This window comes from Mauremys reevesii, linkage group 1 (assembly GCF_016161935.1).
Source record: "Mauremys reevesii isolate NIE-2019 linkage group 1, ASM1616193v1, whole genome shotgun sequence".
In the NCBI taxonomy this organism is placed as follows: Eukaryota; Metazoa; Chordata; order Testudines; family Geoemydidae; genus Mauremys; species Mauremys reevesii.
In genome coordinates, this window is record NC_052623.1 from 162,662,116 (window position 1) to 162,674,314 (window position 12,199).

General features: G+C 44.4%; 1 protein-coding gene across 1 annotated transcript in view; it reads left to right on the forward strand.

Moving 5' to 3' along the window:
- The window catches only part of DSCAM (DS cell adhesion molecule), a 627,413-nt gene that overhangs the window by 535,126 nt on the left and 80,088 nt on the right, over nt 1–12,199 (forward strand). The window lies entirely within an intron of this gene.

Genomic DNA, 12,199 nt, shown 5'->3' on the forward strand with positions numbered 1-12,199 from the left:
TTCAAAAGCACCTATGAGATTATGCACCTACCTCCCATTGAAATCAATGGGAAATAGGCTCCTAACCTGCCTAGATGCTTCTGAAACACACTAGGTGCCTGTTTGCATGTTCAGGCACCTAAATACTTTTGAAAATCTGGCCCTTTAGAAATGGGACTTAGGCTTTTACGCAGTTTTTGACATTTTTATCCCTAATGCCATTATTACAAAAATCACTGTGTTGAAACCCAAAATATCTTGATGATATTGTGTGTTGCTGTTGGTGTTAAACTAGCTATTGGTTGTAATGCACTGACTACTAAGGGAGTAGGTGTTGCTCAAAGAAGGTTGTTTGAATTTTACTGAACCAGACCTTGCCTGTATTTTTTAGGTCATGATTGTGATGCTTCAAACAGGTTAATTACTAAGTAACTGTGTCTATGGTTTAGAAAAAACAGCAGGTGGTGCTGCTGCTTCTTTTTGTTTACTTCTCACACATTTCCTCCTTCAGCTTCTTTGCTGGAAACATTGTTGTACATGGGTTTATATTGCAGGGAGATTAAGCACCATACAATACATCCAGTAACTGGTATATAATCTCTGATTATATTCTTTCTTGGGCAAACCTTTTTTTTTTCTTTTTTCTTTTTTTTGTCTCACAAATTGTGTTAACCTCAAAGTTTTGCTAACACCTCATTATTAGGGTCAAAACGCTTCTCTCGTGGTTTATGCTACAGAGACATTTTGTGGAGTAAATGTGAGTGTTCTGCTAGGACTGACTAGAGCCACTGCTGGTGTTGGACTATGTTGCATTGTGCTGCTGCAATTTTGTGATGTAATGGCAAGGTTCCTAGAGCCTATGGATATGGACCCTTTTGCTGTTTGCATACATTATAAATTTAAAAAATCATAAGGGCAGGCTGTGTAAACTCCTCCATAAAACTCTACTGATTCAAATAATTATGACTTTCCCAGCAGCACCTCCAATTCAGTACAGTGCACTCTATCTTGAACAGTGATGGCCAATCACACCAAATTGTCAGCATCGGTAAACCACAATTTAGGCATCCTCTCAGGGTAAGACAAGACCACAAGACCTCAGCCTGATATTTTTTTGTTAAGACAAAATGTCTTTGGTTTTCTTTTTGGTTTTGTTTGTTTGGTTTGTCATAAAAACATCCTCAGATAAGGATTTTACCGTCGTCTATTGAAACCTAAACTGAGAGAGAGCGATTGTAAATAGAACAGTGCTTTCATATTGCATGCTGCTGCTATAGTACCCTGGAGTTGGCAGAACTCTGTTTTAAAAGCCCCCATTATTACATTTTTCATTTGAGAAAAAAAAACACTCACTGATTTATTATAGGCACTTCTTGGACATTACACAGTTGAAAACAGTGTCCTAAACAAGAGCCAGATATTTCCCTCACTTACGCCCAGCAACCATAATATAATTTTGCACTCATCCCTAAATTCTACCCCCTCCCAGTCCCATACATTAATTTGTAGGCATTCATAAAGTAGATGAAAATAGAAGAAGGTGCTCATCAGTTTTGGTGGTGGTGTTATGCCATCATGGCTTTGGAGATGATGTAACAAAGTGGCCCGGTATCATCTTCTGTGGGGGGGACTTGGTCTGAGGACAAAGGAATAAATGTATTTTGCAGGATTCCTTATCTTCAATCAGGTCCATAGCCAGCAAAACAAAAATGGTGGGTGCGTGCGCGTACGTGAGTGCATGTGTGCACTCATAGAGGGTGCAACTATGTAGTGGGATAATCCTTATGCTCCCAACCACCTCTGTTTTGGCTGGGCTTGGGAAACTTGTGTGAGAAGCTCCTTTTTCTCCTGGAGACTAAAGGCACCAAGCTCTGCCTATTTTCCTCTCTTCCCCACTTGGCAGGGAGGGGAATCGGCAGGGGAAGAGATCTTACAGGAGAAGAAAGAAGAAAAATAGGTGACCTTCAGCTTCACCAATTCTTCTATTCCTGTCAGGTGCTGGTAGAGCTCCACCTCGTGGCAAGAAGACCTGGAGTCCCATAACTCTTTCTCTTCCCGCCCCCGGCCAGGTACATCTGCTGCTGCCGCCACTGAGGAGTCTTCTTCATTTGTCCTTTTTCCATCACTCAGTGAAGAGTTGGTAGGAGAAGGTAGAGCTTTAGGGGAGTCAATCTCCTCCAAGTCCAGTAGAAAGTGTGAAGGGGAGAACCTTCTTTCTACTTTCAGTAAAGGGAGAGGATCAGTGCTCTGCACTTCACCCCCTTACTTGAACTGCTGCCTGTAGGGTTGCAGAGAATCCACCACATTAACAGAGTGATACAGAGTTTGCAAAAAGATACCAGGAAAAAGAGAATAGGTGAGAGATGAAGGTGACCAACTTTGACTACATCTCTTTAATTACTCTATGTTTATAATGGGTGGCATGTATAAGAGGCTTGGGGAGGCTAAGCCTCCCCAGAATAATTTGCCTGAATCATCAGGGAAAAAAGGCTGTCCATGCAAGAGGCAAATGCCAGGTGTGGCTCACCTCCCTTTGGAGGCTCATCATTTGCATTGTTTTTCACTTTTCAGAGACCCTCGCTGCAGGGGGTGGCCTCTCTTCCCCTTCCTGCCTTTGCCAGAAGGGTGGCGCAGCTGCTCCCCAGCCTGATGCCTGCCCCCAGCCTTAACACACACACACCCCCACTCATGGGTTCAGGCTGCCTTCTGCGCCAGAGGGAAGCTTCGTGGCCAGTCATCCTGGCCGCTGCCACTGCATTTGAAATCTGGAGTAAATCAGAACCAGTGCCTGATGAAGCAGAAACATTCCTAGTACCCAATCACCCTGTCCTCCTACCCCGCAAACCCAGATCATTTTCAGCCAAGACAACTTCAACTCCAGGATTCCCAGGAGTCAGGGGACCACTCACGATGGCATTGCTGCCCAAGAGTTCATCCGCTCCCCAGAATGGTTAGACCTGCACACAGACTGGGAGGTAGCGCTGAGAAGAGATGGGCGACTGCCTAAAAGGCATCACACTTGTCCTGTTGTCCTTGTGCCCCATAATGGACCCCTGCGCATGGCCCCCATTTCTCCATAGCCTTGCTGTGCAGGATGCTCACTGCATGACTGCCCCCAGTACGAGACCTTTCCTCTGCTAATGCGGGACCCTTCTCTCTAACGCCCCTGATGAGCCCTTCTCTTGAGCTGGAGCCCCTCTCCCTGGTTCTGGTCTCAGCTCCTGAAAATGGCCTCTAAAACACGTTGTCGCCATCTTGTGTGATCTTCCCATCTGGGGAACTTCTGCAAACTTTGTCCGCTTGCCAGCTCCCACTGCTCTCTCCCAGTGGCTGAACTTAGTGGTTTGAGCATTGGCCTGCTAAACCCAGGGTTGTGAGTTCAATCCTTGAGGGGGCCACTTAGGGATCTGGGGCAAAAATTGGTTCTGCTAGTGAAGGCAGGGGGCTGGACTCGATGATCTTTCAAGGTCCCTTCCAGCTCTAGGAGATTGGTATGTCTCCAATTATTATTATTAAAAGGCAAAGCTGGGATGCACCTTCTCTTGCTGCTGGAATCCTGGCTGTTCTTGGCGAGGAGGGAGGCCAGAAAGCAGGATGGACATTCCCCATTTCCTTTAACCAGCTCCTGTGAGTGGGGGTGGGGGGGACTTTTACAAATCTCCCCAGGAGGAGCAAGACTTTTAAAGGTAAGCAAACTAGATGGAACTGAATTTCCTCTTGTGTGTGTCAAGGGGGGAGCTGAGACCAGAACCAGGGCACAAGGAGCATTTGTTCACATGTCATGTTGACCGTTTGTGTGTTAATGGTTATAAAGCTTTAACTTTTTGAATCTCAAAGTGTACTATCATTAAATCATTATTGTCTGACCTCCGCATAATTTCCTGCAACTGTGAAAATTTAAATGGACAAAAACTGGGGAAAAAAAGCTTAAAAATAAACATTGATGATATCTGTTATAATTATAAAAAATTAAAAATCAAATTCTGCCATGCCTAAATATAGTTAATGTTCTTTCCAGTAAAAACAATTCTTGGGAGTCCACTGGGTATATAAAAGCCACAATAAACCACTCTGAATTAACAAAAAAATGAACAATTATTGCTGGCCATGTTGTGCACATTTCTACTCAATGCATCCATCAAATGACCCTGTAGGTTTCTGAAGTGCAGATTTGCCAGCACTTCTCACAGCCAAATTCAATTTGCAAGGGGAGACTCTGATAGAAGTTCTGCTGACTTTAGGCAAAGGGAAACTGAATTTTTCAGCTTGAAACACTTTGATTCCAAAGGGCAGCATCTGGCTGGAATATTTCAAACAGCAGAATTTGATTCACAAATGAAAACAGAAAAGGAACTCTCATTGAAATCCCAATTTCTGTCCAAGATTCCAGGAGAGGACCCCTACACCGCACAACATTGTGAACTATACTCTCTTTTCTTTTCATTCTGGAAGAATATTTTTTCATTGTGCAAAACAGAGAAAAATACAAAAATGCATCTACATTTTAAAGCTGACTGCTAACCTTAATTGCTTGCAGAAACAGATTTCCATTTATATAAGAGGTGGTGAATGAACCAATTTAGATTAAATAAAAACTGGGAAGCTGAAAGAGCCTGGAAAACTGCATCACAATAGCAAGTGACAGAAGCCTCCCTGTTTGGGGGAAATAGCAATGTCAGGATAGGAAAAGGGAGACAGACCAAAGACACGTGTCTCATGCTCAAAGTTGGATGAGGAATAAAGAGCAGAATTTCATTGGTGGAAAAACAGAGGGGAAGAGTAGCAGGACTTCAGATGTGATGGGAAAGCAGAGCAAAAGACTAAGGACTCGTGACCTTATGCAAAATGTGGACTATATATGTAGTTCAACAGTGTATGGTGACATCTATCAGAAATATACTGTATTAAAACCTAGATTGCATAGCCGGTTACAAAGGCTCTCAGCTCATCACATGAGGTAGTACATTTAGAAAGGAAAATCATTAAAGCAGGTTATTCTGCTGCTTCCATGAAGTGGGTCATTTAACTGAAAATAAATCAGCTATTCTGTCTGTGGGATGGTTAGAGATGGGGAAGAAGGAGCGATTTAAGTAAAACAGCACGCTGAAAGGATACTAAATGGAAGACAGTTAGCTCTTGTCTTCTATTCCACCATATTAAGATGTGGAGTAAGATGACTTCACTACAACACTCTGATTTCCTGCTAAGGGAAGTCTAAAAGCAGAATTAGGCCTGGTCTACACTATGCGTTTAAACCGATTTTAGGAGCGTTAAACCGATTTAATGCCGCACCCATCCACACTAAGAGGCCCTTTATATCGATATAAAAGGCTCTTTAAACTGGTTTCTGTACTCCTCCCTAACGAGAGGAGTAGCACTAATATCGGTATTACCATATCGGATTAGGGTTAGTGTGGCTGCAAATCGACGGTATTGGCCTCCAGGCGGTATCCCACAGTGCACCACTGTGACCGCTCTGGACAGCAATCTGAACTCAGATGCAGTGGCCAGGTAGACAGGAAAAGCCCCACGAACTTTTGAATATCATTTCCTGTTTGCCCAGTGTGGAGCTCCGATCAGCACGGGTGGCAATGCAGTCCCAAATCCAAAAAGAGCTCCAGCATGGACCGTACGGATGTGATCGCTGTATGGGCAGACAAATCTGTTCTATCAGAGCTCCATTACAGAAGACGAAATTCCAAAGCATTTTAAAAAAATCTCCAGACAGAGGCCACAGCAGGGACTCAGCACACTGCTGCATGACAAGAGTAACGGAAAGCCAAAGAATCAAATGGACACTCATGGAGGGAGGGAGGGGGGACTGAGGACTCAAGCTATCCCACAGTTCCTGCAGTCTCCGAAAAGCATTTGCATTCTTGGCTGAGCTCCCAATGCCTATAGGGTCAAACACATTGTCCGGGGTGGTTCAGGGCATAGCTCGTCAATTTTAACCCCCCGCCAAGAAGTAAAAGGGAAAAAAATCGTCTCTTGACTTTTTTAAATGTCACCCTATGTCTACTGAATGCTGCTGGTAGACATGATGCTGCGGCAGTGACCTGCAGCATCCTCTTTCCCCCTCCCTGGTGGCAGATGGTGCAATATGACTGATATCCATTGTCATCATCAGCCTTGTGGCAGATGGTACAGTACAGAAGGACTGGTATCCGTCCTCATCATCAGCCTGTGAGTGCTCCTGGCTGGCCTCAGGTGAGGTTGGCCGGGGGTGCCTGGGTAAAAAACTCCTGGTCATTCCCAGTAGATGGTACAGAACGGCTAGTAACCATCTTCATCATAGCAACTGGGGGCTGAGCTCCATCAGCCCCTGCCCTTCATGTGTAAAGAAAAGATTCTGTACTGCCTGGACTATCATAGCAGCGGGATGCTGGGCTCCTCTCCCCCACACCGCTTAATGTCCTGTCTGGACTATCATAGCAGCTGGAGGCTGCCTTCCCCTCATTTTATCTCACTAACAAGTCACTGTTTCTTATTCCTGCATTCTTTATTACTTCATCACACAAATGGGGGGATACTGCAATGGTAGCCCAGGAAGGCTGGGGGAGGAGGGAAGCAACAGGTGGGGTTGTTGCAGGGGCACCCCCTGTGAATGGCATGCAGCTCATCATTTCTGCAGGATCTGACACAGAGCAGCTGCGCCCTCTGGTTCTCTGATACACTGGTTCTCTAGTACACTTGCCCCATATTCTAGGCAGGACTGATTCTAATTTTAGATACCATAAAGGAGGGATTGACTCGGGGAGTCATTCCCATTTTTGTCTTTTGCGCCCCCGGCCGACCTCAGCCAGGGGCACCCATGACAGCAGCAGACAGTACAGAACAACAGATAACTGTCATCTCATTGCCAATTTACAATGGCAGCAGATGGTACAGAACAACTGATAACCGTCTCTGCTATCATGCAAAAGCAAATGAATGCTGCAGTGTAGTGCTGCTGTAACGCCTCTGTCAGCAGCATCTAGTACATATATGGTGACAGTGACAAAAGGCAAAACAGGCTCCATGGTTGCCATGCTATGGTGTCTGCCAGGGCAATCCAGGGAAAAAGGGCGCGAAATGATTGTCTGCTGTTGCTTTCCCAGAGGAAGGAATGACTGACGACATTTACCCAGAACCACCCACGACAATGATTTTTGCCTCATCAGGCACTGGGATCTCAACCCAGAATTCCAAGGGGCGGGGGAGACTGCGGGAACTATGGGATAGCTATGGAATAGCTACCCACAGTGCAACACTCCAGAAATCGATGCTAGCCTTGGACCGTGGACGCACACCGCCAAATTAATGTGCTTAGTGTGGCCGCGTGCATTCGACTTTATACAATCTGTTTTACTAAACCGGTTTATGTAAAATCGGAATAATCCCATAGTGTAGACGTACCCTTAATTTGGCCTATTGTACCTAGTGAAGACTGAAATGGAAGGTGTGCCACCTTTGCTGATGACCTCGAATGTCTGAAGGATTTCAGTGTTGCCTTTTCCTCTGCCTTATTTAGGAGGTATCTTTGTTGCCTTTATACATTCCATTTTTCTCAGAAGGTTACATCTCAGCTATAAAATTGTGTGGTAAACTCAGGACAGACAGCTGCAAGGGAGTGGTAGGAGCCAGTCCCAGAGGGTTAAAAGGCCCTCCTCCTTATCAACTGAGAGGCAACTACAGGGCAATCAGGTTCAGCTGAGAAAGGGTTACCAAGGTAGCAAATTAGAATCAGCTGAGGGGGAGCTACCTGAGGGTAATTAGGATCAGCTGATTCCAACTTGGGGCTGCCTGAGACCTTTTTAAACCCCTCCCTGGGAGGAAGGAGGGGAGAGCGCAGAGAGAGAAGGAGCCCTGCTGCCAGGAGTGCTGGAGCAGTAAGACAGCGAGCCTCACCAGGAGGAGAGGCAGTACTCTCTCCCACAAGGGAGTAAAAATACTTTAAAAAGGACTGGTGGAGAGACAGGGAGCAGACTTCCCCTGTGTCCTAAGGGGGACTGTGTTACCCAAGCCTGTCTCACCAGGGCTAAAAGCAGCAGAGGCTGGGGAGACTGAGAAGGTGCCTTGCCACAATTGTTAATTTTTTTTCTTTACTTATTGCATAAATATTTCCATGGTAGACAAAGAAATAATATGCACTTTTTGTAATTAGGGAAGATTTAATTACATGACAAATCATAATGGTTGAACAGTAGACTAGACTGACTTCTAAATTACTTTTCAAGTTCATTTGGTCTATTTTTGTAAAAGTGTGTGTGTAATAGAAAAACACACTGCTGGGGATTTTTTTTTTTTATGTTAGGAAAGTATGGTTATGTAAACTCTTATCATCGCTTTCCTTTGAAAAGCTATCTTTGTTGTGCACAGCTATTACTGGGTTCCCTAGAGACTGCGTGATTTGATACACCTTACGCAATGCCATACGAAATCATAATACTTCAGCAGATTATGGAAGAATTGTGATCCTTAAGTGCGTTGCCTTTGACTAAGTGCTTCACACTCTTCATCTTACTGAAACTAGTTTTCATAGTGTTTACTGGTCGCATTGAAACTCTGAAAATTGCCTAGTTCAACAGATATGGGGAAAAATGGCATTTATAAATAAATCCCCCCCCCCCCCCAAGTTCAAGTAGAAGTGCGGTGGGCCTGGCACAGATTCGGCTAGGTCTGCCAATACTTCTGTAAAAGTAAGACGGGGAGATAGAGGACCTAAAGAAGTTGTGGGGATTATGTTTGGCCAGGGAACCAAACCAATTGGACCCTAAAATATTATTTGATTTGGGGAATTGACAAAGGTTAAGGATTGTTCGACTTTTGTTTTGCCTGAACCAAATTTGTCCACCACTGTTTTAGACGCTACATCTTGAACTTACTTCATAAGGTAGTCAGTATCTGATCCAGGTTTGGCTTGTACACCAATCCACCAATAGGAAAGATGTATTACATTGTTTTACATTACATTGTTTGTCCTCGTGTCAAACACAACATATGGATATCTGTTGGTGGTATAATCCCTGCATGCTGTGACTTTTGCATGCACCGCTATACATGCTCTGTCTGCTGGCTCCTGTGATTGTACAGTTAGAGAAGAGACAGATCCCTACACACCATTCACAGGAGATCCATAGAATAAAATGGGAGGAAAAGATTACAATATGTCTTCCTCATCTTCCTCTTACTGAAGTGACTTTTCTCTCTGACTTGCCCATCATTACTCACTTTGAGCGATTATTTTGTTGCGCAGAACATATGCATGCAGAAAATGCAGGAAGGTTGGTTATTACACTGCTTGTAATTTATTCTGTTATTTATATAAATATCATGAGGATACATGGCACTGTATGGCAGATGACCTGTGATGAACAAATACATTCCTGTTCTAGCTCTCTAGCTGCAGATTTAGGAACACAACTGGTTCTGCCTGCATCCTAACCCTGATGAAGATGTCTTTGCATCCATCTCTATCCCTCCCCAGTTTTGAAGACATGAGCAAAAACTACACAATATAATGCAAAACCAGTTATGAACAAAGTGGGGGTATGGTCATTTCAGTTCTACAGGCCTTGTAGATTAAGAGTATGATCCGTTTTTTAAAAGAGGAAAGAGAAAATTGGTGACTATTAAAAAGGCAGAGTCATGGATAAAAGGTGCACTCAGGAGGGAGGCATGGCTGGAGTCAAGGTTGCTGGAGGGGAGCTGAGCTTTTTGTCTCTAATCCACATGCATTACAGGAAGTATCTATCAATTTGATTACATGGCACTTCATACAGCATGAGAGTAATTGTTTATTTAATACTTATTTTTATGAACCACACATAGACTTATTTTATATTTTTCAGCTATTTTAAAAATACTTACCTATTCATACACCATAGTCTTATTTTATAACTATTTTACAGCTTTATTACCAGCACAAATAATTGTAGATTCATTGTTTTAATCGGTCAGCTTTAATTTTTTGTTTAACTTTTTTAGCCATAGTGCATATCTCTAAAATAGATTGGAAATAACAGATTAACTGATATGCACAAATGGCACTGATATGCTATACAATATCATTTTAAACACACCTTCTTTTAAAGCCCTGCTAAAAATAAAACTCGTCCTTATTTTTCATAAAATGGTGGACTTGTCTCATTACCCAGCTTCAGATTTGGCAGCTGATGGATTTTAACAGAAAATACTGAGTATCTGATCATTTCAACACATATGGATTCCTCACACCCTCTTAAACATATATCAGTGATAGAACTCACAACCTTTAGCTCCAAAAGCACAGGGTGAAATCCTGAACCTTTGAAAGTCAATGCAAAACTCACATTGTCTTCATTAGGGTCAGGATTTCACATACAGGTTTTTTACGTCTGTAAATTAAGGAGTCATTCTTCTTTAAAGTGTGGCTCATTACAAATAGCCTTGCTGGAGTTCTGTGATTATTTTCTCTCTAAGTCTCCAAGCCCAAACCTCTTCGGTTTACAAGTAAAACCGTGTTTATTTCTAACTGCCACCCTTACAAACTCTACCAGTGACATGTAGCAATGAGAGCAGGGGCGGCTCTAGGCACCAGCAAAACAAGCTGGTGCCTAGGGCGGCAAAATGTAGGGGGCATCCCCTACTGCCGGGGGGTGGGGGGGCGGCAGACTGGTCCGGCGGACCTGCCGCAGTCATGCCTGCGGGAGGTCCACCGGAGCCCTGGGACGACTGGACCTGCCACAGGCATGACTGCGGAGGGGGCGCTCGTCCCGCGGCTCAGCTGGACCTCCCGCAGGGATGACTGCGGCAGCTCAAGCGGAGCCGCCGGACCCGGGAGCCGTCCGCAGCCGCGGGAGGTCCAGCCGAGCCACGCGGGACCAGCGGTCCCTCTGCAGTCATGCCCGCGGGAGGTCCGCTGCTCCCGCGGCTCCGGGGCGCCTCCCGCGCATGACTGCTTGGGGCGGCCAAAAAGCTAGAGCCGCCCCTGAATGAGAGACAGGACTTGGCTGTAGTAAACAGCTAGGCGATTCTTTATTGAGGCTGTTGGACACATATATGTTCTGTAACTCCCTGGCTCTCTGCTTTGCCAACTGAGATACACAGCTTGTGCTACCCCACTCAGTGTCTGCCTAAATCCCAGCCCAATTGGAGTAATCATGAAATGGATTACTGAGGAATAGATTACACTACAGGATGGAAGACTCAAACTGGGTTTTGTCTTACTCATCACCACTAGTAATAAAGATTCTTCTGGCTAATTCATTTCTTCAGCACCACCTGTGCAACTCCATTGTCTTCAGTAGGTTTGCAAAGGGTGCACCTAAGGACTAAGCTGGTTCTGTTGATGGTGATGTACAAGAAAGCATAGAATCCAGTTTATTATTAGCTGTGTTGACTCTGCAGTGTTAAGAGGAGTAAAAAGGAGTAACATCTTATTTTAGTCACTAATCTAAGGATCTGTGATTCTGAATACCCCCAGGGAACAGGTCTATTGAATAAGAAGGTCACATTTCAGAATAGAATCACACTTTCTAGTAATGCTGTCATTTCTTTTACATTTTAATTTGATGCTTTTTATGCTCATGCTGGGAGTGTTAGCTGCACTGACTTTGCTGTTTCTTCACAAGCCAGAGCATAAGTCTAAGTGAGTCCCAGTGTTCATTCTTCTCTCAGCAGTCTTCAAATAGCTCTTTCAATTCATCCTAGTCCTAACCTGGATCTCTGTGATCCCATAGGAAAATGTGAAAGGAGAGGAACACTTGTGATACCTTGGAATCTTAGCAGGGTCAGGACAGAGAGAGATTTCCAAGGCAGTAATTGTCCTCAGTGCAGAACTGGCTGAGATTCAGTGCAGACAGGGGAAGCAGCTTGCTCTTGTCCCATTGGCTGTGTATCCACAGGAAATCCTGGCCTTAATCCTAACCCTGTGGATACTTGGACTGCTGCATAGAGGCATTCTTCTTCTGCAGGTTCCATAGGTTTGCCCCAGCCATGGCAAAACAGGTGGCCCAGCTGCTGTTCTGCATCTAGCTGACACCATCTAGTTACCCGCACCTTGCAGTCCCTCTGATGAAGTCACAGAGTTTGGAAGGGATAGTTAAGGCTGTCTCTAACAGCATTAACTAATCTATTTTGTAATATTTTTGAGGCTATGTGGGAGGGAATGTATGCTACCTAGAATGTCTGTTCCTCTGATTCTCTTTCTGTTGCCTGGATTCACCAGGTAGATGGTCTACATGGATAATTAGAAGAGAGA